The sequence below is a fragment of the Terrapene carolina genome, unplaced genomic scaffold (genome assembly GCF_002925995.2).
Source record: "Terrapene carolina triunguis isolate 2854851 unplaced genomic scaffold, T_m_triunguis-2.0 Scaffold33891, whole genome shotgun sequence".
NCBI classification, from domain to species: domain Eukaryota; kingdom Metazoa; phylum Chordata; order Testudines; family Emydidae; genus Terrapene; species Terrapene triunguis.
Genome location: NW_020698242.1, coordinates 13,407,724 through 13,426,040, shown reverse-complemented (window position 1 = coordinate 13,426,040; position 18,317 = coordinate 13,407,724).

Here is an 18,317-nt window from a genome sequence, read left to right as displayed (position 1 = left end):
TTGGGTGCAGGAGGGGGCTCTGGGCTGTGGCAGGGGATTGGGGTGCAGGAGGAGGTGTGGGGTGCAGGCTCTGGCCAGGAGCTGCTTACCACAGGCGGCTCCCGGCCGGCGGTGCAGCAGGGCTCAGACAGCCTGCCTGCATGCTGTGGCCCCACACCACTCCTGAAAGCCGCTGGCTGCTGGCACGTCTCTGTGGCCCCTGGGGGAGGGGACATCGTGTCTCCATGCACTGCCCGTGCTCGCAAGCACCGCCCTTGCAGCTCCCAATGTCTGGTTCACGGCTAATGGGAGCTGTGAGGACGGTGCTGGGGGCGGGGGTAGGCCCCCCCTCCCTGCCAGGGGCTGCAAAGATGTGCCAGCAGCCAGTCACTTCCAGAAGCGGCGTGGGGCCAGGGCAGGCAGGCAGCCTGAGCACCCCTTTTAGTGGCCCAGAGATGGCTGCCTGTGATTTATTTTTGCGGGGCACCCTCTTGAGCCGGGGCCCTGGGCTGCAGCCCCTAAAGCCCCTGCCTTAATCTGGCCCTGGGTATAGGGAGCACCGACCATGGTTCTGCAAGGGATGCAAAAGCTGGTGAGCCAAGGATTTTTGGGCCTGTAGGTCAGCCAGAGTCTGCAGCATTTGGGTTTGCTGCCTGAGAAGTCCCATTATGTCCTGGTGCATTTCCTGCTCCTTGTCCTCCTGGGATTCCTAGGCCTTTTGCCTGTGCTTTGTCTTTCTCTAGGCTCTTGGTCATATTGGCCCGCCAAGCCCTTGTTCACAGGCTGCTGCAGCACTCGCCTGTAGGATCTCGCAGAGCACTATGGAGGGCATGTTCTTCCTTCTCCTCCTCTTTGGAGTCAGGCTCCACACTGTGGGTATGTCTACACTACAGGATTAATCCGAATTTAGATAATTCGAATTTGGGAAACAGGTTGTATAAATTCGATTGTGCGCGGCCACACTAAGCACCTTAATTCGGTTTTTAACCACATTAATTCGGTGGTGTGCGGCCACACTACCCCATTAACTTAAACACAGTAATTCGGTGGTGTGCGTCCACACTAACCCTAATTCGAATTAACAAAATCGATTTAGGCTCTACTCCGTTTGTCGAGGTGGAGTACAGAAATCGATTTAAAGGGCCCTTTAATTCGAATTAACTGGCTCTGTAGTGTGGACGGGTGAAGGGTTAATTCGGATTAACGCTGCTAAATCCGAATTAATCCCGTAGTGTAGACCAGGCCTAAAAGCTGCTGATAAAAACAGACACCTGCTCTATTAGATTTACAAGAAAGATAAGCTTCCAAACTCCCTTCCCTTAAGTCCCATAAATACTTCTGAGAAATGCTTATTGGCAGTTCAGCTTTGGAGCACCTCAGTACAGCACCACTCTCCAGCTCCAACCATGATGAGTATGGCCTGGCAAGGACTGGCTGAGAGGGATATTCTGTTGCATGAAGTTATAGAATTCTGGCCCCTATTCCATGAGTATAGGACAATGGCACTGAAAATTGGCACTATTTTCTACAGGCAGTGGTAATTTTAGCTGATTTATCTCACTTCTGAGGCTCACAAGGCGCAGAGAATGCAGATGATATTGGTGTCCCGAAGCCACCTAGTCCTGTATGCTATTTGCCTGTTTACGGCAATGGTGCCAGCTGAACTCTTCGCAGTGTGTCATGGGAAAGTGCCTTACTGCACAGGGAGAAATAAGACTACCCTTCCTAGACACGTTCAGGAGAGGATTGCAGAGTATCTCCATGAAAGTCAAGATCTCTCAGGAGGCTAAAAAGGGACATCCCTAGTCACATAAACAGACTGCTCTGTCTTATCCCCCAGCACCCTCCTGCCTAGCCCAACAAGGGAATAAAAAACAGATGATGACTCTACCTCTGGTTGTCCTATGTCTGCCCGAGTACAGGACACTGAATCAATGTGGATCATGGAATTGGACTGCCATAGGACTGTTCAGGAATTTGTTTTGAATTTACTTCCTAACTTTTTAGTTTCTCAAGTAAATCGGTAAAGCAATGAAAAGTCAATACTTTTGTCTTGCACACTTGGTGGTGGGCTGGGCGACATCTTTAAATGGGGGTGGGGGAAGGAGAGGAAGGAAAAGCAAATAAAACATTGGAAAGAAAATGCATGCATGCTCACACTTACCCGAGCTCCCTTCCTCTTCATCATCAGGCTCATCTGCACTAAATTCCTGTGGAATTTCAAACAGGTCCTGGCTTGTGGCATGCTTGAAATCCCTCACCATGTCCCCCCATACACCCCCCGCCCCGCCACCCACCTTCACTGTTCATGGGAGCAGTCTCCTGAAGAATCCAGAGAGGTCTGCCCATCGCTGGTAGGACCTTTCCGAAGGATGGTATACAATTCATTGTAAAAGCGTGAGGTCTGTGGGGCAGCACCAGATTTCTTGTTACCCACCCTGGCCTTGTGGTGTTCCTGGTGAAGTTCCTTTGCCTTCATGCAGGACTGCTGCTGATCCCTGTTATACTCCTTTGCCTGCATCCCCCATCCAGTCTGCTCGTAGATGTCCACGTTTCTATGGCTGGTCCATAGCTGTGGTGGCACAGGTGATTCAATACTCCTGCCTACCCCAGTGTGGGCGTGGACTCGTGATCAGTTGGATGCAGACAACAAAAGTGAACTGCTAGGTATGCTCACCAAGCCTGGCAACCAGGAAAGGGCATTTCAAAAACACTCAAGATTTTTAAAGGGGGGTTGGTTTTCTGTCTTTTTGACCCCTAGGCAATGGAGTTTGAAGTCGTGAGCAGAGTGGTCACTATTATGGGGACTGGGGCATTGTGGGATAGCTGCTGGAGGACTGTTAGGGTCGACACAGGTCATGCAGTGTCTACACTCACGGTGTGGACCTCAGGCGGTTGATTGTGGTTCTACGCTATTTGGGATGGTGGTGTTACTGCATCACTGTAACAGGACATTGATGTTGGCCAGAGACAAATTTGAGCATAGCCATATGCACAAATAGGTCAGCGTATGTGGGACTTGTCAACCTACCTTTGTAATGTAGACCAGGCCTGTAGGTCTCTTCGTTATACTTATTCACTCATTCCATCTGCTCTTTGACATGGCTGATCGCTCCATTTTCCTTGAAACTCTGGTTTGGCCTACGCTTAAAACATAGGGTGACACAGCTATAGTCTTGAGTGCCATAGCTTTAGTGACCTAACCCCCGGTGTAGATGCAGCTAGGTCAGTAGTTCTTAACCTATGAGGCGGGCCTCTCAAGGCAGGCGTGGGAATGTGTCATGGGAGGCGCGAGCTGTGTGTTAGAGCTCTGGGTGGCTGGGGCTTGTGCACACCCGGGAGGTAGGGATAAAGGGGACAGCAAGAGCCCTACCACCCAGGTTTGCGCTCTCCTTCTTCCCCCTGCCCAATCCCTTACCTGTAGATGGCTGGGTTCTGGCTGTCAGCCCCGGGGTGGCAACAGCAATGCAGAAGTAAGGGTGGTAATGGGGCGCTAAGTCTGCTGTGAAAAGTGATATTGCCAAATCTCTGCCTTCAGAGCTGGGTGCCCAGCCAGCAGCAGCAGCTGCTGCTCTCCGCTCTGCCTTCAGAGCTGGGTGGCAGAATATGTACTTGTGGGAGGGAGGCATGAACGACTTCAGACACAAAGGGGACCCGATCAAATAAGTTTGAGAACCACTCACCTAGTCAGTGGAAGAATGCTTCTGTCAACTAGCTACCGTTGCTTGGGGAGGTGGAGTTTTAACAGCGATGGAAAAAACCCTTCCGTTATTGTAGTCTGTGTCTACACTACGAGTTACAGTGGCATCTCTCTGGCACCCAAGGCATACACATGGCCCTTGTCTCCCATCCAGAATTTCTTTGTGGTTCTCCTATTTTGCTAGCTGGTCCTTCAGTGTCACTTTCCATACATCGTCTTCCTCCCCTGCTCTATGGCTATTTGCCAGGGGTCTGTGCTTGTTTCCCTCTACACTTGCTCCCTGGAGGACTTCATTCACTGCCATGGTTTCTACTCACCTCTGTTTTGGTGAGACTCCAGATTTCTCTCTCTCCAGCCCAGAGTTCTCCTTAGTCCAAGCTCACCTGTCTCGTCTGTCTCCAACATCTTTTTAATGAAAGGTTACGGTGATATGTAAAAGTATAGTAGTAATAGTAATCTTTTCAAAGGATCTCCCCCTGCTCACTGGTTTCTGAATTAACACTCCCTTTTTGGAAGAGTGTCTTAGCACGTTAATTGTCATCTACCGCTCAGATGTGTCTCTGTGAACCTTCTACTTAGCAAGGTCTGTTAGCATATTAATATCCTCCTTATGCCTGGAAGTCTGTTTGTATCACTGGCCTAACTGTCAAACAGCTTAATTAAACTCAATTAATCCATAGTGGGCGGACAGAGCTGCTATCACCGCAGCGGGTATATGATAGGTTGTGAGACTGAAACCCAGGGTCACGAAACAGCAGGTTCCTGCTCCTCAGGCTCTCCGAGACCAGATTTGACACAGAGGTGAGGGGTTTAAACTCTGGCCTTGTCTAGATTAAGAAAATAATTCATGTTTTTAAAAATGTTAACCAAGGTGTGAGGCTCCCCCAGGGTACATCGTGACCAGTTAACATGAATTTAAAAGGTATTAAATGGAACCTCTACTAAGTGCTAATCATGTTAGCTAACTCTATTGAAAAACAACATCTTTTAATTAATCATGTTTATTATGGTGGTGCCTAAGGACCCCCCATGATTGGGACCCCATTGTGCTAGGTACTGGACAGACAATAGCAGACCTTCCCATCTAAATAGACAAGACAGACCCAGCGTGCGGGAGGGGGAAGAACACAAGCAGAGCAAGCTATGCAATGATGGCAAATGGCATGTTAGTTCCATTTTTATGGGGGGTGAGGAAGATGGGTCTAGTTTGGGGAAGGGGGAAATCAGCTAAATGGAACGAAAAGTGAAGGGGAGGGGATATTGAAGGCAAGGTTGATGAGGGGTCTTTTCCCTAGGCCTTATCTACAGTGGAAAAGTGCAGTCATTTAACTAAACTGATTTAAAACAAAATGACAAAACACAATCGAGTTAAAGCAGTACGCCCCCCTAATGCAGACTCACTTAAAACCATTTGAAAACCTTGCTTACATCAATTTATCATGTGTTGGCAAGTTAGGCCCTGGATTACACACACAAGATGCACTGTTTAACTAAAGTATCAGAGGGGTAGCCATGTTAGTCTGGATCTGTAAAAAGCGACAAAGAATCCTGTGGCACCTTATAGACTAACAGAAGTATTGGAGCATAAGCTTTCGTGGGTGAATACCCACTTCGTCAGACGCATGTGGTGGAAATTTCCGGAGGCAGGTATAAATATGCAGGCAAGAATCAGTCTGGAGATAACGAGGTTAGCTCAATCAGGGAGGATGAGGCCCTCTTGGGCGTAGACCGAAGACATCTACACCGAAGAGGGCCTCATCCTCCAATACTTCTGTTAGTCTATAAGGTGCCACAGGACTCTTTGTCGCTGTTTAACTAAACTGATTTTAAAATAGATTTTAAGTAAACTAGGGCAACTTTTGTTTTTAGACATGACTGACTTCAGCTAAATGGATATAATGAAGGATTAAGCAGGTTTAAGTGCAGCTACATTAGGGGGTTCTGCCAGTTTCATTAGGCCTTGTCTACACAAAAATTTGCACCAGGTTAGCTAAGGCTGTGTTTACGCTAGGATTTGGCACCCAGGTTGAGAAACAACTGCTCTCCCTGGCCCCCCTGCAATCATAGTGGAGCGTAATTTGGCTAATTACACAGGGTATGACTACGTTTGGAACTAGGGGTGATTCTCAGTTTGAGAAGATATTCCCGCTAGCTCTCCCATACCAAAAGATTTTAGCCCTGATGCAATAGTCTACGTGTCCAGAGAGGCTTGAAACAATCTTCTCTGCTTCAGGAACTATTTATTTACCAACATAATGTGTAGTTGAGTTGTGATGCCTGAACTCCTGCTCCCCTGCCTAAGTCAAACTCTCTCTAAGAAATATCATCAATCATCAGCTGGGAGAGGAACTATAAGAAGCCAGTACAAAGAAACAAGATACTCCCTTTTGCCGTGCCTAGCACAAAGTAGGGTACAATTAGAGGGAGCTGCAAGAAACCTTGGCTAATATGTCCCAGATGAATATCCAAGATATATTATTAGCCTGATAAGATGTACTCAGGAGCCAAAATGTCTTAATTACAACTCTAGAATTCAATAGATCTGATGATGTATTGTATAGATTACAAATTTGCAAGTACTTTCCTCCCTCTGTGTATGAAATGTAACCTTGGAAAAGGTGACTTCATTCCCTGCCCTTGGATCTGTAAGACTTTCCTTTGGGAGTGTATCCAATACTCCTGAGAAGATGGCTATAACCTGATCCAGACTTGGCCAAGCTGGGATATGCTCCAGCTATGACGACATTGAATAATATTGCAATTAAAAAAAAAAGTGTATTTACTACTGGTGAAAGGTGCTGGACTGGAGACTGAAACCCCCAATTTATCTACTGAACAGAAACAGCGCAAGAAGCAGTACTACCTTCCCCTGGCCCATGTGCCTCATCCCAGATACAGAGAGACCACCTTTAAGAGTGGGACATGGGAGAAAGGTCCCTTTCCTTGGCCTCCCTTTTCAACCTGATGAGAAAAAGGACAACTAGCATTCCCTGCGATGGTGCTGTTGTCCCCTGTCAACCCTAGCAGTTAGTCAAAGTTTGGGGCTCTGTGGTTTTCCAGTTCAGCATAGAAGTTTGTTATAATCAGGTGTTTATTTAATACAGTTTTGTTTATTTACAAAGAATGTGTTAAGTCTTGTGTAGGAACAAAGAAGGAATCAAATAGCAGGAAAAGCTGTGACAGACCCATGGTACAATCTAGACTAATGAGTAGCTGTATCACCCCTGCCCTCTAACCTAGGGTGCCATTTCCAATGCTTTGGTGCTGTAGCCTCCAGTCTAGACTGCTCACAAACAGCCTCCAGCATGTAAGTCAATCCCAGCTATGTTTGTGTGTGTGCTCCAGCCAGCCACACCTTGGCTCTCACCAGCCTTGGTTATCCTTCAGGGTGACCCCAAAGCATTCCCAGTCTTAGATTTCCCCTCACAAACCTGTCTTGTATTGCCCAGCCCTCTCCTGGACAATACAAATTCATGTAGCATCTGTATTTGTTTAAAAGAAATAATAGGCACACATCTTATTACCACAAATGGAGTTTCACAAACGCTTCAATTTAAACACACTGAAATAGGTAAAACAATAAAACAAGTTTATTAACTACAAAGAGATTTTAAGTGAGTAAGAGTAATGATGCATAAAGTCAGAAATGGTTACAAGAACAATAAAGATAAAATGCAACTCGTGTCTAACAAACTGTTAAATTCAAAGCAGTTTTTTCACCACATGTTCTCAGCAATCTTACTGACCAAACTTCTTAGCTCAAGACCCCTTCTTCAGTGCAATGGCTTTTTCCTTTGTCCCTCCTGGTGCAGTGAATCAATGGGCAGAGAGAGAGGGAGATGGGGTGCCTTGGGGTGTTTGTCCCTCCTTTTTACAGTATTGGTCCCCTCCTTGGAAAACTTTCCAGATGAGATTCAAGAGACAGGCCATAGGAAGGAATGTTCCCTGCTACATTTTCTTCACCTGTTGGAGCTTCTTTTGTTTCCCTTCCTGCTTGATGACTGTTTGCTGCTTAAATGCAAATTAAGCAGCGCACACATTCCTTTGTTTGAGACCGACCTGTTTGTCAACCTCAGTTTGGAACTTGTGTTAAGGTCACCATATAGTGGAATTTTATAACTTCACATACATTGTTGCCACACATATTTTATCGGGACAATATTGACTAGAAAATCATGAGTTTTCAAATGATGTCTCAAAGGCACACTTTGTACAAAAATTCTTGCAATAGCGTGTAGGGTATGGACACGGGTACATTGTGTTGTAACAGCTTCTCTTGTTCACAGCACCACAAGCACTCTTTTAGCCTACACCTCTGACCCAAAAACCTCTCCCCAGGTTTCTTCCACGAGCAGCCACTCTGCGTTCAGCTAATGTGAATTAGGCATTGAAGTTCAATAGTTGTTAACATAAGGAGTTCTAAATTAAAAGTAAAAATCTCTTCTGCTCTCAGGCCTTGGCTACACTGGCGCTGTACAGCGCTGCAACTTGCTGCGCTCAGGGGTGTGAAAATGCCCCCCCCCCCTCCGAGCGTAGCGAGTGCAGCGCTGTAAAGCGCCAGTGTAATCAGCGCCTGCAGTGCTGCACGCTCGCTTGCAGCGCTGCAAGCTATTCCCCTCGGAGAGGTGGAGTACATACAGCGCTGCGAGAGAGCTCTCGCAGCGCTGGCAGCACGACTACACTCAAGTGTAGCCAAGGCCTCAGATGCTCAACTTTCACTCTCGGCCCTTTTGATGTTATACTTTTACTAGTCCTCTGATCCTCATGGGCCTTTTCTTTATTAGCAAACTTAATAGTACCCAGTGCAGATTATATGATACAATGGTAAAAACAATTAAGCTTGCTGGGAGGGAGAACTGGGGGGAGAGGAGTTTGGGGCTACGGAGAGTGGAGGGGAATTAATGGGAAAGGGAGAGAGGCTGGGGGGCTCAGGTCAGGGATGTCAGTTATTGGGAGGGGGAGAGACAGAAGGGTAACATGAGGTTAGGTCAGGGTCACCTGTCAACCCTACATTCTCCCCTCCTATGTGCAAATTGGGATTTGGGGCCCCCTGTCCTTTTGGGGGTGTCTGAGCTTTTTTCCCTACCCCCTTCATGTGGCATCTGGGCTCTTGGGGGCCTGCACCATTAGGGGTGGTTTAGCACCTCTCTTCATTCTCCACAGGTGGAAGTTGGGATCTGAGCCTCTCTCCCTGCCCCCATGTGAGCCAGTATTCCGGGAAATGCACATTCTCTAGATGAGGAGTTGAGAACAGGCATGCTTGATGCATACAACAGCCTCAAGCACTGGGGATGGGAACACCCAATGAGGTGAATGGACCATTTCACACATCTCAGAGCTATTGTTTAATCTCTGTGGGGTGTTCTCATTCAACTGAGACTATCACCTTGAGATGAATGGGTCACTTAAAACCTCTCAAAGCCGCCGGTGTTCCCAGGATTATCCTGTGCTGGGGATTTGGCTACAGCAAAGCAGTTGATAATTCATTTCATATTATAATGGAGAGCCAGTTCTGCTACAGTTAAGATTGCAAAGACTTTTCTGTCTAAAGCAGAGGTTCTCAGGACAAAATTTTTGGTGTCCTCAGAGTACAGCCACCAACTCTTGCTGGTGGCCACTGTAACATTGCACTCCATATGTTTATGGAAATATGCTTATGAGTGTAAATATAATGTAACTGGAATATGCTTTATGCAAAAGGTCTCTTGTAAGGTATCATTACAAAGCTTATAATCTGAGTGTGTTCATCCTATTTGTATGAATGTATCACTCTTGTATCTGAAGCTAGAAATATGAAGTATTACTCTGAACTGCTATTCTAACTATGCAGTGTGGGCCATTAATGGTGGCTTGGAATCTTGATGGCTCCCATTAACCAAGACAATTGGTTGTAAATGGCTCTGTTTACTTGTAAGCCTTCCTGTGAGTCAGACTGGAAAGAATGGAGAGTAGGGGTCTCACAGGACATGTGATCATGTCACCTGGTACTGGAATCCATCTTAAACCTGGTGCTTTTCCATTTAGAAGGAGGGGTGGGGACCCAGAGAGACAAAAGATTCCCACCTTGTGCCAAAGATATAAAGGGGGATGGAACAGAACAAAGGGGGCGGCAGTCATGAGAAATCCCCTAGTTACCACCTGAGCTGGAACAAGGACTGTACCAGGGGGAAAGGATTGGGCCCAGTCTAGGAAGAAGTCTAGTCTGTGAAAGAAGCTTATTGGAACATCTCTGAGGGTGAGATTTACCTGTATTCAGTTTCTTAAATGTATTAGGCTTAGTCTTGCATGTTTTGTTTTATTTTGCTTGGTAACTTACTTTGTTCTGTCTGTTATTACTTGAAACCACTTAAATCCTAATTTTATACTTAATAAAATCACTTGTGTTTATTAATTAACCCAGAGTAAGTGATTAATACCTGGGGGAGCAAACAGCTGTGCATATCTCTCTGAGTTTTATAGAGGGCGGACAATTTATGAGTTTACCCTGTATAAGCTTTATACAGAGTAAAACGGATTTATTTGTAGTTTGGATCCCATTGGGAGCTGGGTGTCTGGGTGCTGGAGACAGGAGCACTTCTTAAGCTCTTTTCGGTTAAGTCTGCAGCTTTGGGGGCGTGGTTCAGACTCCAGGTCTGTGTTGCAGCAGACTTGCGTGTCTGGCTCAACAAGGCAGGGTTCTGAAGGCCCAAACTGTCAGAGAGTACAGGCTCAGAGGTAGTCTCAGCACATCAGGTAACCGTCCCAACGGCGTCTCTGTGACCGAGCCCCGTCACAGCCACTCACACTTTTTCCTAAAATACTTAATTAGCTATATGCATGTTTATTCAGATTGTCTGAAAATTTGCTGCAAGAGGTTCCTGAGATACAGGGAGGGTTGCCAACTTTCTAATAGCAGAAAACTGAACAACCTTGCCTTGCCCCCACCACTGTGCCACTGCTTCTCCAAGGTCCTGCCCCCACTCCCTACCCCCTCCGCTCACCCTCCCCAACCCTCGCTCACATGCTCATTTTCACTGGGCTGGGACAGGGGGCTGGGGCAAGGGTGGGGGTGAGGGCTCTGGGGTGGGGCCAGGGATGAAGGGTTTGGGGTGCAGGATGGGGCTGGAGGCTAGGGGTTTGGAGTGTGGGAGGGAGCTCCAGGCTGAGGTACGGGTGCTGGGCCGGAGGTGCGGGCTCTGGGGCCAGAAATGAGAGGTTCTGGGTGCAGCAGGGGGCTCTGGGCTGGGGTAGGGGGTTGGGGTGCGGGCTCCAGGTGGCGCTTACCTCACGCAGTTCTGGAAAGCAGCGTCATGTCTCTCCGGCTCCTAGGCGGAGGCACAGCCAGGGGACTCTGCACAGTGCCCCTGTCCACAGGTGCCACCCCTGCAGCTCCCATTGGCCCTGGTTCCTGGCCAATGGGAGTTGTAGAGCCAGTGCTTGGGACAGCACATGTGGGCGGGGGCAGCACGTGGAACCTCCCTGGCCGCTCCTTTGCCTAGGAGCTGAACATGCCGGCTGCTTCCCAGGAGCCACTCAGAGCCAGGTAGAGAGCCTGCCAGCCCCACTGTGCTGCCAACTGGACTTTTAATGGCCTGTCAGCAGTGCTGACCGGAGCTGCCAGGGTCCCTTTTTGATCAGGTGTTCCAGTCGAAAACCGGACACCTGGCAACCCTAGATACAGCCCCCTGGGGAAAAACAAACAAAGAGCTTTTCTTAAAGTTAACAGATTCTAGCATATTTATTTATGGCTGGCTTCCAAAGTGCTGATGGCTTAATGGGACCAGAAGGGGGGGGTGAGATGGAAATGGTGGCAGGGTTATATGTTGCAGGGGGAGGAACAGTGTAAGTGGCAGGGGAGAGAGAGACACAAGTCTTCTCTCCCATGTTTAAAATCACTGTATCCACCATGTAATAAACTGTCAAGTTTTTGGGACAGACCATGGATGAGATTTCCGTCACTGGCCAGTTAGCAATTACTCTCCCCCGCACCCAGCAAAGCTTCAGAGCACAACCATTATCCTCATTCCACTATAACAAAATGAACAGAGAGGGAGCACTTAGGAATCCCGATAGTGGCCTGCAACAGGCACACTCCATCCTCATCCTCTGATGCCTCAGAGACCTCTCAGACCCTGTCCAGTAACGTGGAACTTGATATGAATTTATTTACATTGCCCTCACCATCAGTCTCATGCAGCAACGTATTGACAGTGTTTCTTACCCCTCCCCACAGGAGCCAGGGAAGAACAGTGCTCTCAGCACATACTGTGCTCACCTAGCCCAGATCCTCCCCTTTGCATCTTTCCTGTTTCTTTATACCCCTTAGCTGATGCTCATTGGTTCATCAGCCTGATCAGCTAATTAGCTGCATCTCTCTATTCAGCCTTCTCCAGGGAAACTGACTGGTGCCTAATGATCAGATTGCTGGCTCCCACCCCCAACCCTCAGTCATGCTACCTTAATGACCACCAGTTCCTACCAAGAACCTCTCTCTGTTTCAAAAATCTGGCAATTCACTGAAAAAATTCATTGATGCAGAGTTAAGGTTGCCAGGTGGGATCTCAGACCTTCGCAGACAACACCACCCAGCAAATATCAAACTTCTGAAAACCAGGCAACCAAGAGTTAAGATACACGCCATGCAACCTTAACTTTGCCCTCTCTGAGTGATGCCCCACTATGCCCAGAGTGCATGCGCACACTGCCTTTGAACTGTACTGAGCAGGAGCTACCAACATTTGCCCAACCTGCAAACACTTTGCCTACTCCACAGAAATTTTACAACTCCTTTGCGATTACATGCACAATGCCATTTAACATTACACTCTACTTTTGCTACCATTCATAACCCCCACCCCCAGACCACCTGCATCTCCCACCTAACTGTGCCCTGCTACTGACACCACCCTCACAACGCAACGCTGGAGTCTCTCAAGGTACACATGCACTTCTTTCCTTCAATCACACATGGGGAGGGGGGGGTCAGGGAGAGGGGCTACCCCCCACCCACCTTGTGTCACAATCACAGGTCTGCCAAGATGCTCCAGCTAATCCCTGCACCATTCAATACAGCTACACCTAGCATAGTCAATGCAGCTGGGGTGCGTGAAAAGAATTCACAGTGGTTATTGCCAGCTTCAGGGGGCCAGAGTTAAGGTTGCATGGGCATTTACTTTAACTCATTTCCTGGTTTTCAGAAGTTTTGAGTGTTGCTGAAATTGACATTCTGGAAGGGCACGAGACACCACCGGGCAAATTTAACATGGCGTTAATGAAGTTATTTGTCAGAATGTATTTATTATTTAACAGAAATATATTGTGACAGGGTGCAGGGGTTTTATCTGGTCTCCTGCTCAGCTCTGCCCCCACCCTTGCACTGGTGTTAAAAGGAAGATAGAGAGCTGGAGACCGGAGGATCTCAGCAGGAGGGTTTGGGCGAAAGGAAGGGGAGAGCGCCTTGGAGGTAGAACTCCATACCCATTCACTACCGGACTGAGGAGATTGCTCACGTTAGGGGTTTTCTGGAAATATTTGGTTAAAAAAAATATTAGAGTATCCTCAAGAATTAAACCCTTAAGAAAGAACACAAGCAACTTGGAAGATTTCTTGCTAATTTCCATTGTGATCACTCTACTGGCTTAAAAATTTAGACTTGACATCTGTGTATATAACAAAGACTCAGTATTGCCAGCCTCAGGCATTTAGAATTCGTAACTGAAGCCACCCAGATGCATGACATTTAAAAAAAAAAAAGTATTTTTAAAAATTTGTCTTCTGGTTTTTTGAGCTTTTAGAGTGTACTTGAGCCACATTTTCCAGCTATAAACTGCTTTTCTTTTTAAAATTAAAACAGATTCTCACATAGTCCCATGGCTCCAGGAGCTGGGGCTTTAAAACTCCAGCTATTGTGAGAGTGGGCATCTGTAAAGACTAACCTTCTAGCATCTTTTCTCTTTAAAGGGTGCCTGTGAAAGGAAAAGAGTGAATTTGTGCCCTTTTTTGCTTCCCTGTGTTGTACAAAAAGTAGGCCTAAATATATATTTTTATCCAAGTATTTTTCTTTGCTTCCCCCACATATTAGGGTTGTCAAGGTTTGTCTTCCATTTCTAGTGGAGGGATTCAAATATGCATTGTGTTCTCTCTGAAGCCTTAATTGAAGGGTAAGGTAGCTGAACCCTTAAAGAATTTTTTTTCCCTAAATGTTTCAGCTAACGTGGAAGGAACAAAAGCAAGCAAACAAAGAGCCAGAATAGTCATTTCTCTCACATTTTATTTATTGTGAAGTCATAATCCTAGCAGTTCTCTAGTCATCCACAGTGTCTAAAGGAGACTATACCAAAAGTTCTAATGTAAAAAACCCACACATTAAAAATATAGATTTTTTTTATATATCATAAAACCCCCTCTGGAAAAACACAAAAGAAACTCGATTTTGCTTTCTTTTACAGGTCACCTTTAATCCTTTTCCAGTAGATGGACAGTTCATGCTTTCATATGTGGCGTTCAAATAAAAAGGTCAGGGCCACCCAGAAGGAGGTTTTAACTTCCAACATAATGCAGGACCTCTGACGTGAAAGACATTAACGTCTTTCAGGGAAACTGTCACAGCCAAATATATTTAGAATATGAAGGGGGAAAAAGGACATTTCCCCTCTTGCTCACTACTGAATATTAGGGTATGACTATACTAGAAATGCTACAGCAGCACAGCTGCGCTGCTGGAGTGTTGACACTTATTACAGCGATGATTGGAAGGGGTTCTTCTGTAGCTGTAGTAAATTCACTTCCCTGAGGGGCAGTAGCTAGGTTAACGGAAGAATTCTTCTGTCAACTGAGCAGTGTCCATATCGAGACTTTGGACAGCTTAATTACATTGCACAGGACGTGACATTTTTCACAGTCCTGAGCGATGTAGTTAAGCTGATCTAGCTTTGCAGCGTAGACCAGCTCTAAGGCAGCAGAGGAAGGCATCTAACTTGGACACAGCTTTTCACAGTGGAATGTGTAGAAGAGAAGGTAGTGGGGGATGGACAAGTCAGTCTGTTTCTTTTGACAGTTTCATTAGATCTTACGGAGAAGGGAGAGAAGTAAGGCTTTGTCCTTTTATCTCATGTAAGACAGGACAGTCTTAAGAAGCCAAGCAGTACGAGGCCTGTGCTTAAAGATTAGGTCAACCTAGCTACATCGCTCAGGGATGTGAAAAACGTTGCCCCCGAGTACTGTAGTTAGGTCAACCTAACTCCCAGTGTAGATGCAGCTAGGTCAATGGAAGAATTAACAATTCTTAACAATGCAGTCAGACACCCAGGCTCTAACCTATCCCTACAGAGCCTGATAAAGGCATCTGATATTTCAGAGCCAGAGCAACCCCAATTTGTGCTCCGGCTCTGAAAAAAAACTAAGGGTTTTAACACCTGGGAAACAGCCAATATTTAGGAATGCCTGCCCCTGGCCACACCCATCTCAACGGTGTGCTGGGAGTTTCTGGGGGGCAAGGTTACCCTGATTCCATACCTGTTGGAGCTCTTATGCCAGGAATAAGCTCTATGGGGCCTTACAGCTGCTTTGCCTTTGTCATCGTAAAGGGGCTGCAATGAATGCGTCCCATGGCACGGTAGGTGTGGAAGCTAAACCTCTATGTCAGAAACAAATGAGCCCCATACACAATACAAAAGAGTTTTGTTGAGCTCTTCCTGTCTTGCTGACCATTGCTGGCTGGCTGTTTCTTTGTACTCCCCACAGGTTGTCTTGTCTGATTCTGTGATTGTGAGCTCTTTGAGGCTAGGACTGTCTTTTTGCTCTGTTTGTACAGCACCCAGTACAATGGGACACTAGTCCGTAACTGGGCTCAGTGCTGCTACAGCCATACACATAACCATATCCAGTGCAACTGTAGTATTTTTGCACTGGTACTGTAATGCTGGAACCACCAAAATGCAGCATCAGCACTGCAGGAGTCAGTAATCCCAAGTGCAGCATTAGGGCGGTGGCAGTCAAGCATGCAATCCCCTGCTTTTGTTGCTACCTCAAGCCCTTTGTGACAAAGGCAGGAGACCAGTCCAGCACGAGAGAGAGAGAGAGAGAGAGAACTGCTCCATCCCCAAAGGAAGCAGGAGAAATGGCTGAAGAGCCACATTCAGTGGCAAACCGAGGTTCTGATTCATAAGGGTCTCAATTTTCCTTATGTGACTGACATGTGTAACTGGAATGAAAAAGCCTCACACAAAACAGTCACAGCCATCGTGGCATGGGCAGGGCAGTCTGAGTTTAGGTGCAAACGTAGGCCTGGCTTGACATAATGAATTGGGCATGGATGAGGCCTCATTTCTTGGGAGACAGGACTCAGAAGGTATTGGGATCAGCAGGCTGGAAACAGAATGTCTGTACTACCTAAGACAAGGGGGACACCCAGAGACACATTTACAATGGATAAGATGATAAAGGATAAAAAAAGGCTGGAACATACAATGAGGTAAAGAGTAAGTCGTGCACAAACAGTGTGTGGACTTATCGTGGGATTGTATGTAATGTCCCTAAGGGGGAGACAAGACTCGTGTAAACCCTGGAAAACGTTATGCGCTTCAAAGGTCTCTTTTAAACAATGTGCCAGACAAGAAACCTAGGAAATACATCGGAAGAGGGGAACACAGATGCCAATCCCTGAATCCAAACTTTTGATTCTTCACCCTGAGGAGAAACCCATTGTCAGATGATTACTTGTTACCAGGGTCACAGGATCAAAGACCCCACTTGTATAAAGGGGGGTGGGGAAATCTCAGATTAATGGGGGTTCTTGTCCTGAGCAAAAGGTGATATGAACTAATAACCACAGGAAAACTTCCATGTGAGGTCTGAGGGACTGACTCCTACCAGAACCCTTGCTGGAGTTGGGGGTAAGCTAATCATGTGTGCAGGTTTTTATTTTAATAAGATATCTGTTAATGCTTTCACCTTAAGAATAAATGGGCTTGCTTAGGAAAACCTGTGTGGTACCTTAAAACTTTAGGTGATTATGCTGTTTATAACTTCTGTGGAGAAAGCAAAGCAGACCTGCTTAAGCACTCTGACATGCTGGGGAACTCAATGTAGGCAGGGAACTGTGTAGCCCAGCAAACCCTGGTGAGAAGAGAGAGAGACCCCTGGGTCTCCGGCCAAGAGAGGTAACAGCTGAGGAGCCGGGAGCCTAGAAGTGGGTGCCTTTCCTGAGCTACAAGGGGGAAAACATATGTGCAGTTCCCTCGAGTTATATGTGCAAGAAGAAAAAGGGAGATTAAGTTTGGGAGAAATTTGGGACTTGGCCATGGCTGATGAGTTTAAAGTGTGTTACGGCTGCAAAAAAGTTCTGGGTTGCTTGTTCAGATGCATTATTTCATGTCTCACCATGACAGTTGTGATAGTCAGAAGCACCATAGCTCAACAAGTCCCCAGCACCCTCACATGAGGGCAGTACCTTTTCTGTTGCAGGGCCTTGACTACGGAATATGATCAAACAAGAGCTCAGAATGAATGCTGACGTCTCAAGATTTGGATAAAAAAAGTGGAGACCTGCTGTGATAGGTGAATCCCTGCCTCGAGCGCTCTCCAGCAGGTCACAGAACAAGTGCGCTTGCCTCCGTTTCCTCTCGGTCCAGTCATAAAGGGAATACAGTATCCAATCCAAAAAGCTCACTTCTAGGCATAATTTAGTACTGTACATGTTCTGTAGTCCATAGAATCCTCATGATAAAACCATTCTTCCAAAACCCCAAACTAGAACACGTACCATCACAGCAGTTTTTCATGCTCCCTCCCTCCCAGGCTATTATTTCCAATTCACCCTCCCAAGAGTCCATCCCCAGACTTTCTACCTTGTTCCAGGGCTCCACCCTCCAGGCCATCTACCTGAGAGCTCCCCGATTTGCTCACTTTCCCCGGTATCCCCAAGTCAGGTCTCCCACTAGGTAACTCTCCGCAGCATTTCACTCAGCCAGGCCAACCCCCGCCCAGTGAACGTACTTCCAGGTCTAACCCCTTGTTCTGGTCTTGGGTGCCTGCAGCAAGACAGCTTCGCAGTGTTCCACTCACCCAGTCCTACCCACCTACCCCTGGGATCCACCCTCCAGCATCCGCCCTTTTGCGTTGGGCTCACCTTCTCCTTACCAGGCTGGTTATTCCTAGCAGACCCCGCATGAGCTCCAACTCAGCCGGTGTTCCCCAGCTCTGGACCCGTTCTCCGTTGCTGCTGCTGGTTCTCCCTGGGCCTCTCCTTTCCTCCCCACGGAGATCTGCCCTAGCCCTAGCCCTTTCCTGGCTGGCTCCTCGGCGGCTGTCTCCGGTCCCTCTGCTTGTACTCTCTCCGCACAGCCCAGGCCTGGCTCTGGCATGACCGTCTACACTAAGTGCCCCGGCTGGGGGTGGCCCCGGGGGCAGGCAGCGCCTTACCGGAGACAGCGGGGCGGGGGTCAGAGAAGGAAGCGACCGGGGCCCTGGAGCCAATGACCTCGTTGGAGCCGATCGGCGCCCCGCCCCTGAGCGAGCGGAGATCCAGCCGCGACACCCGGGAGCGGGAGCCGCCCTCCAGCGGGGCCGGGCGGGAAACGCCCGCAGCGGCCGGGCCCGTCATACGCGCCGCGAGCCCAACTGTCCTGGGGCGGGCTGCGAACGGGGCGCTGCCAGGAGC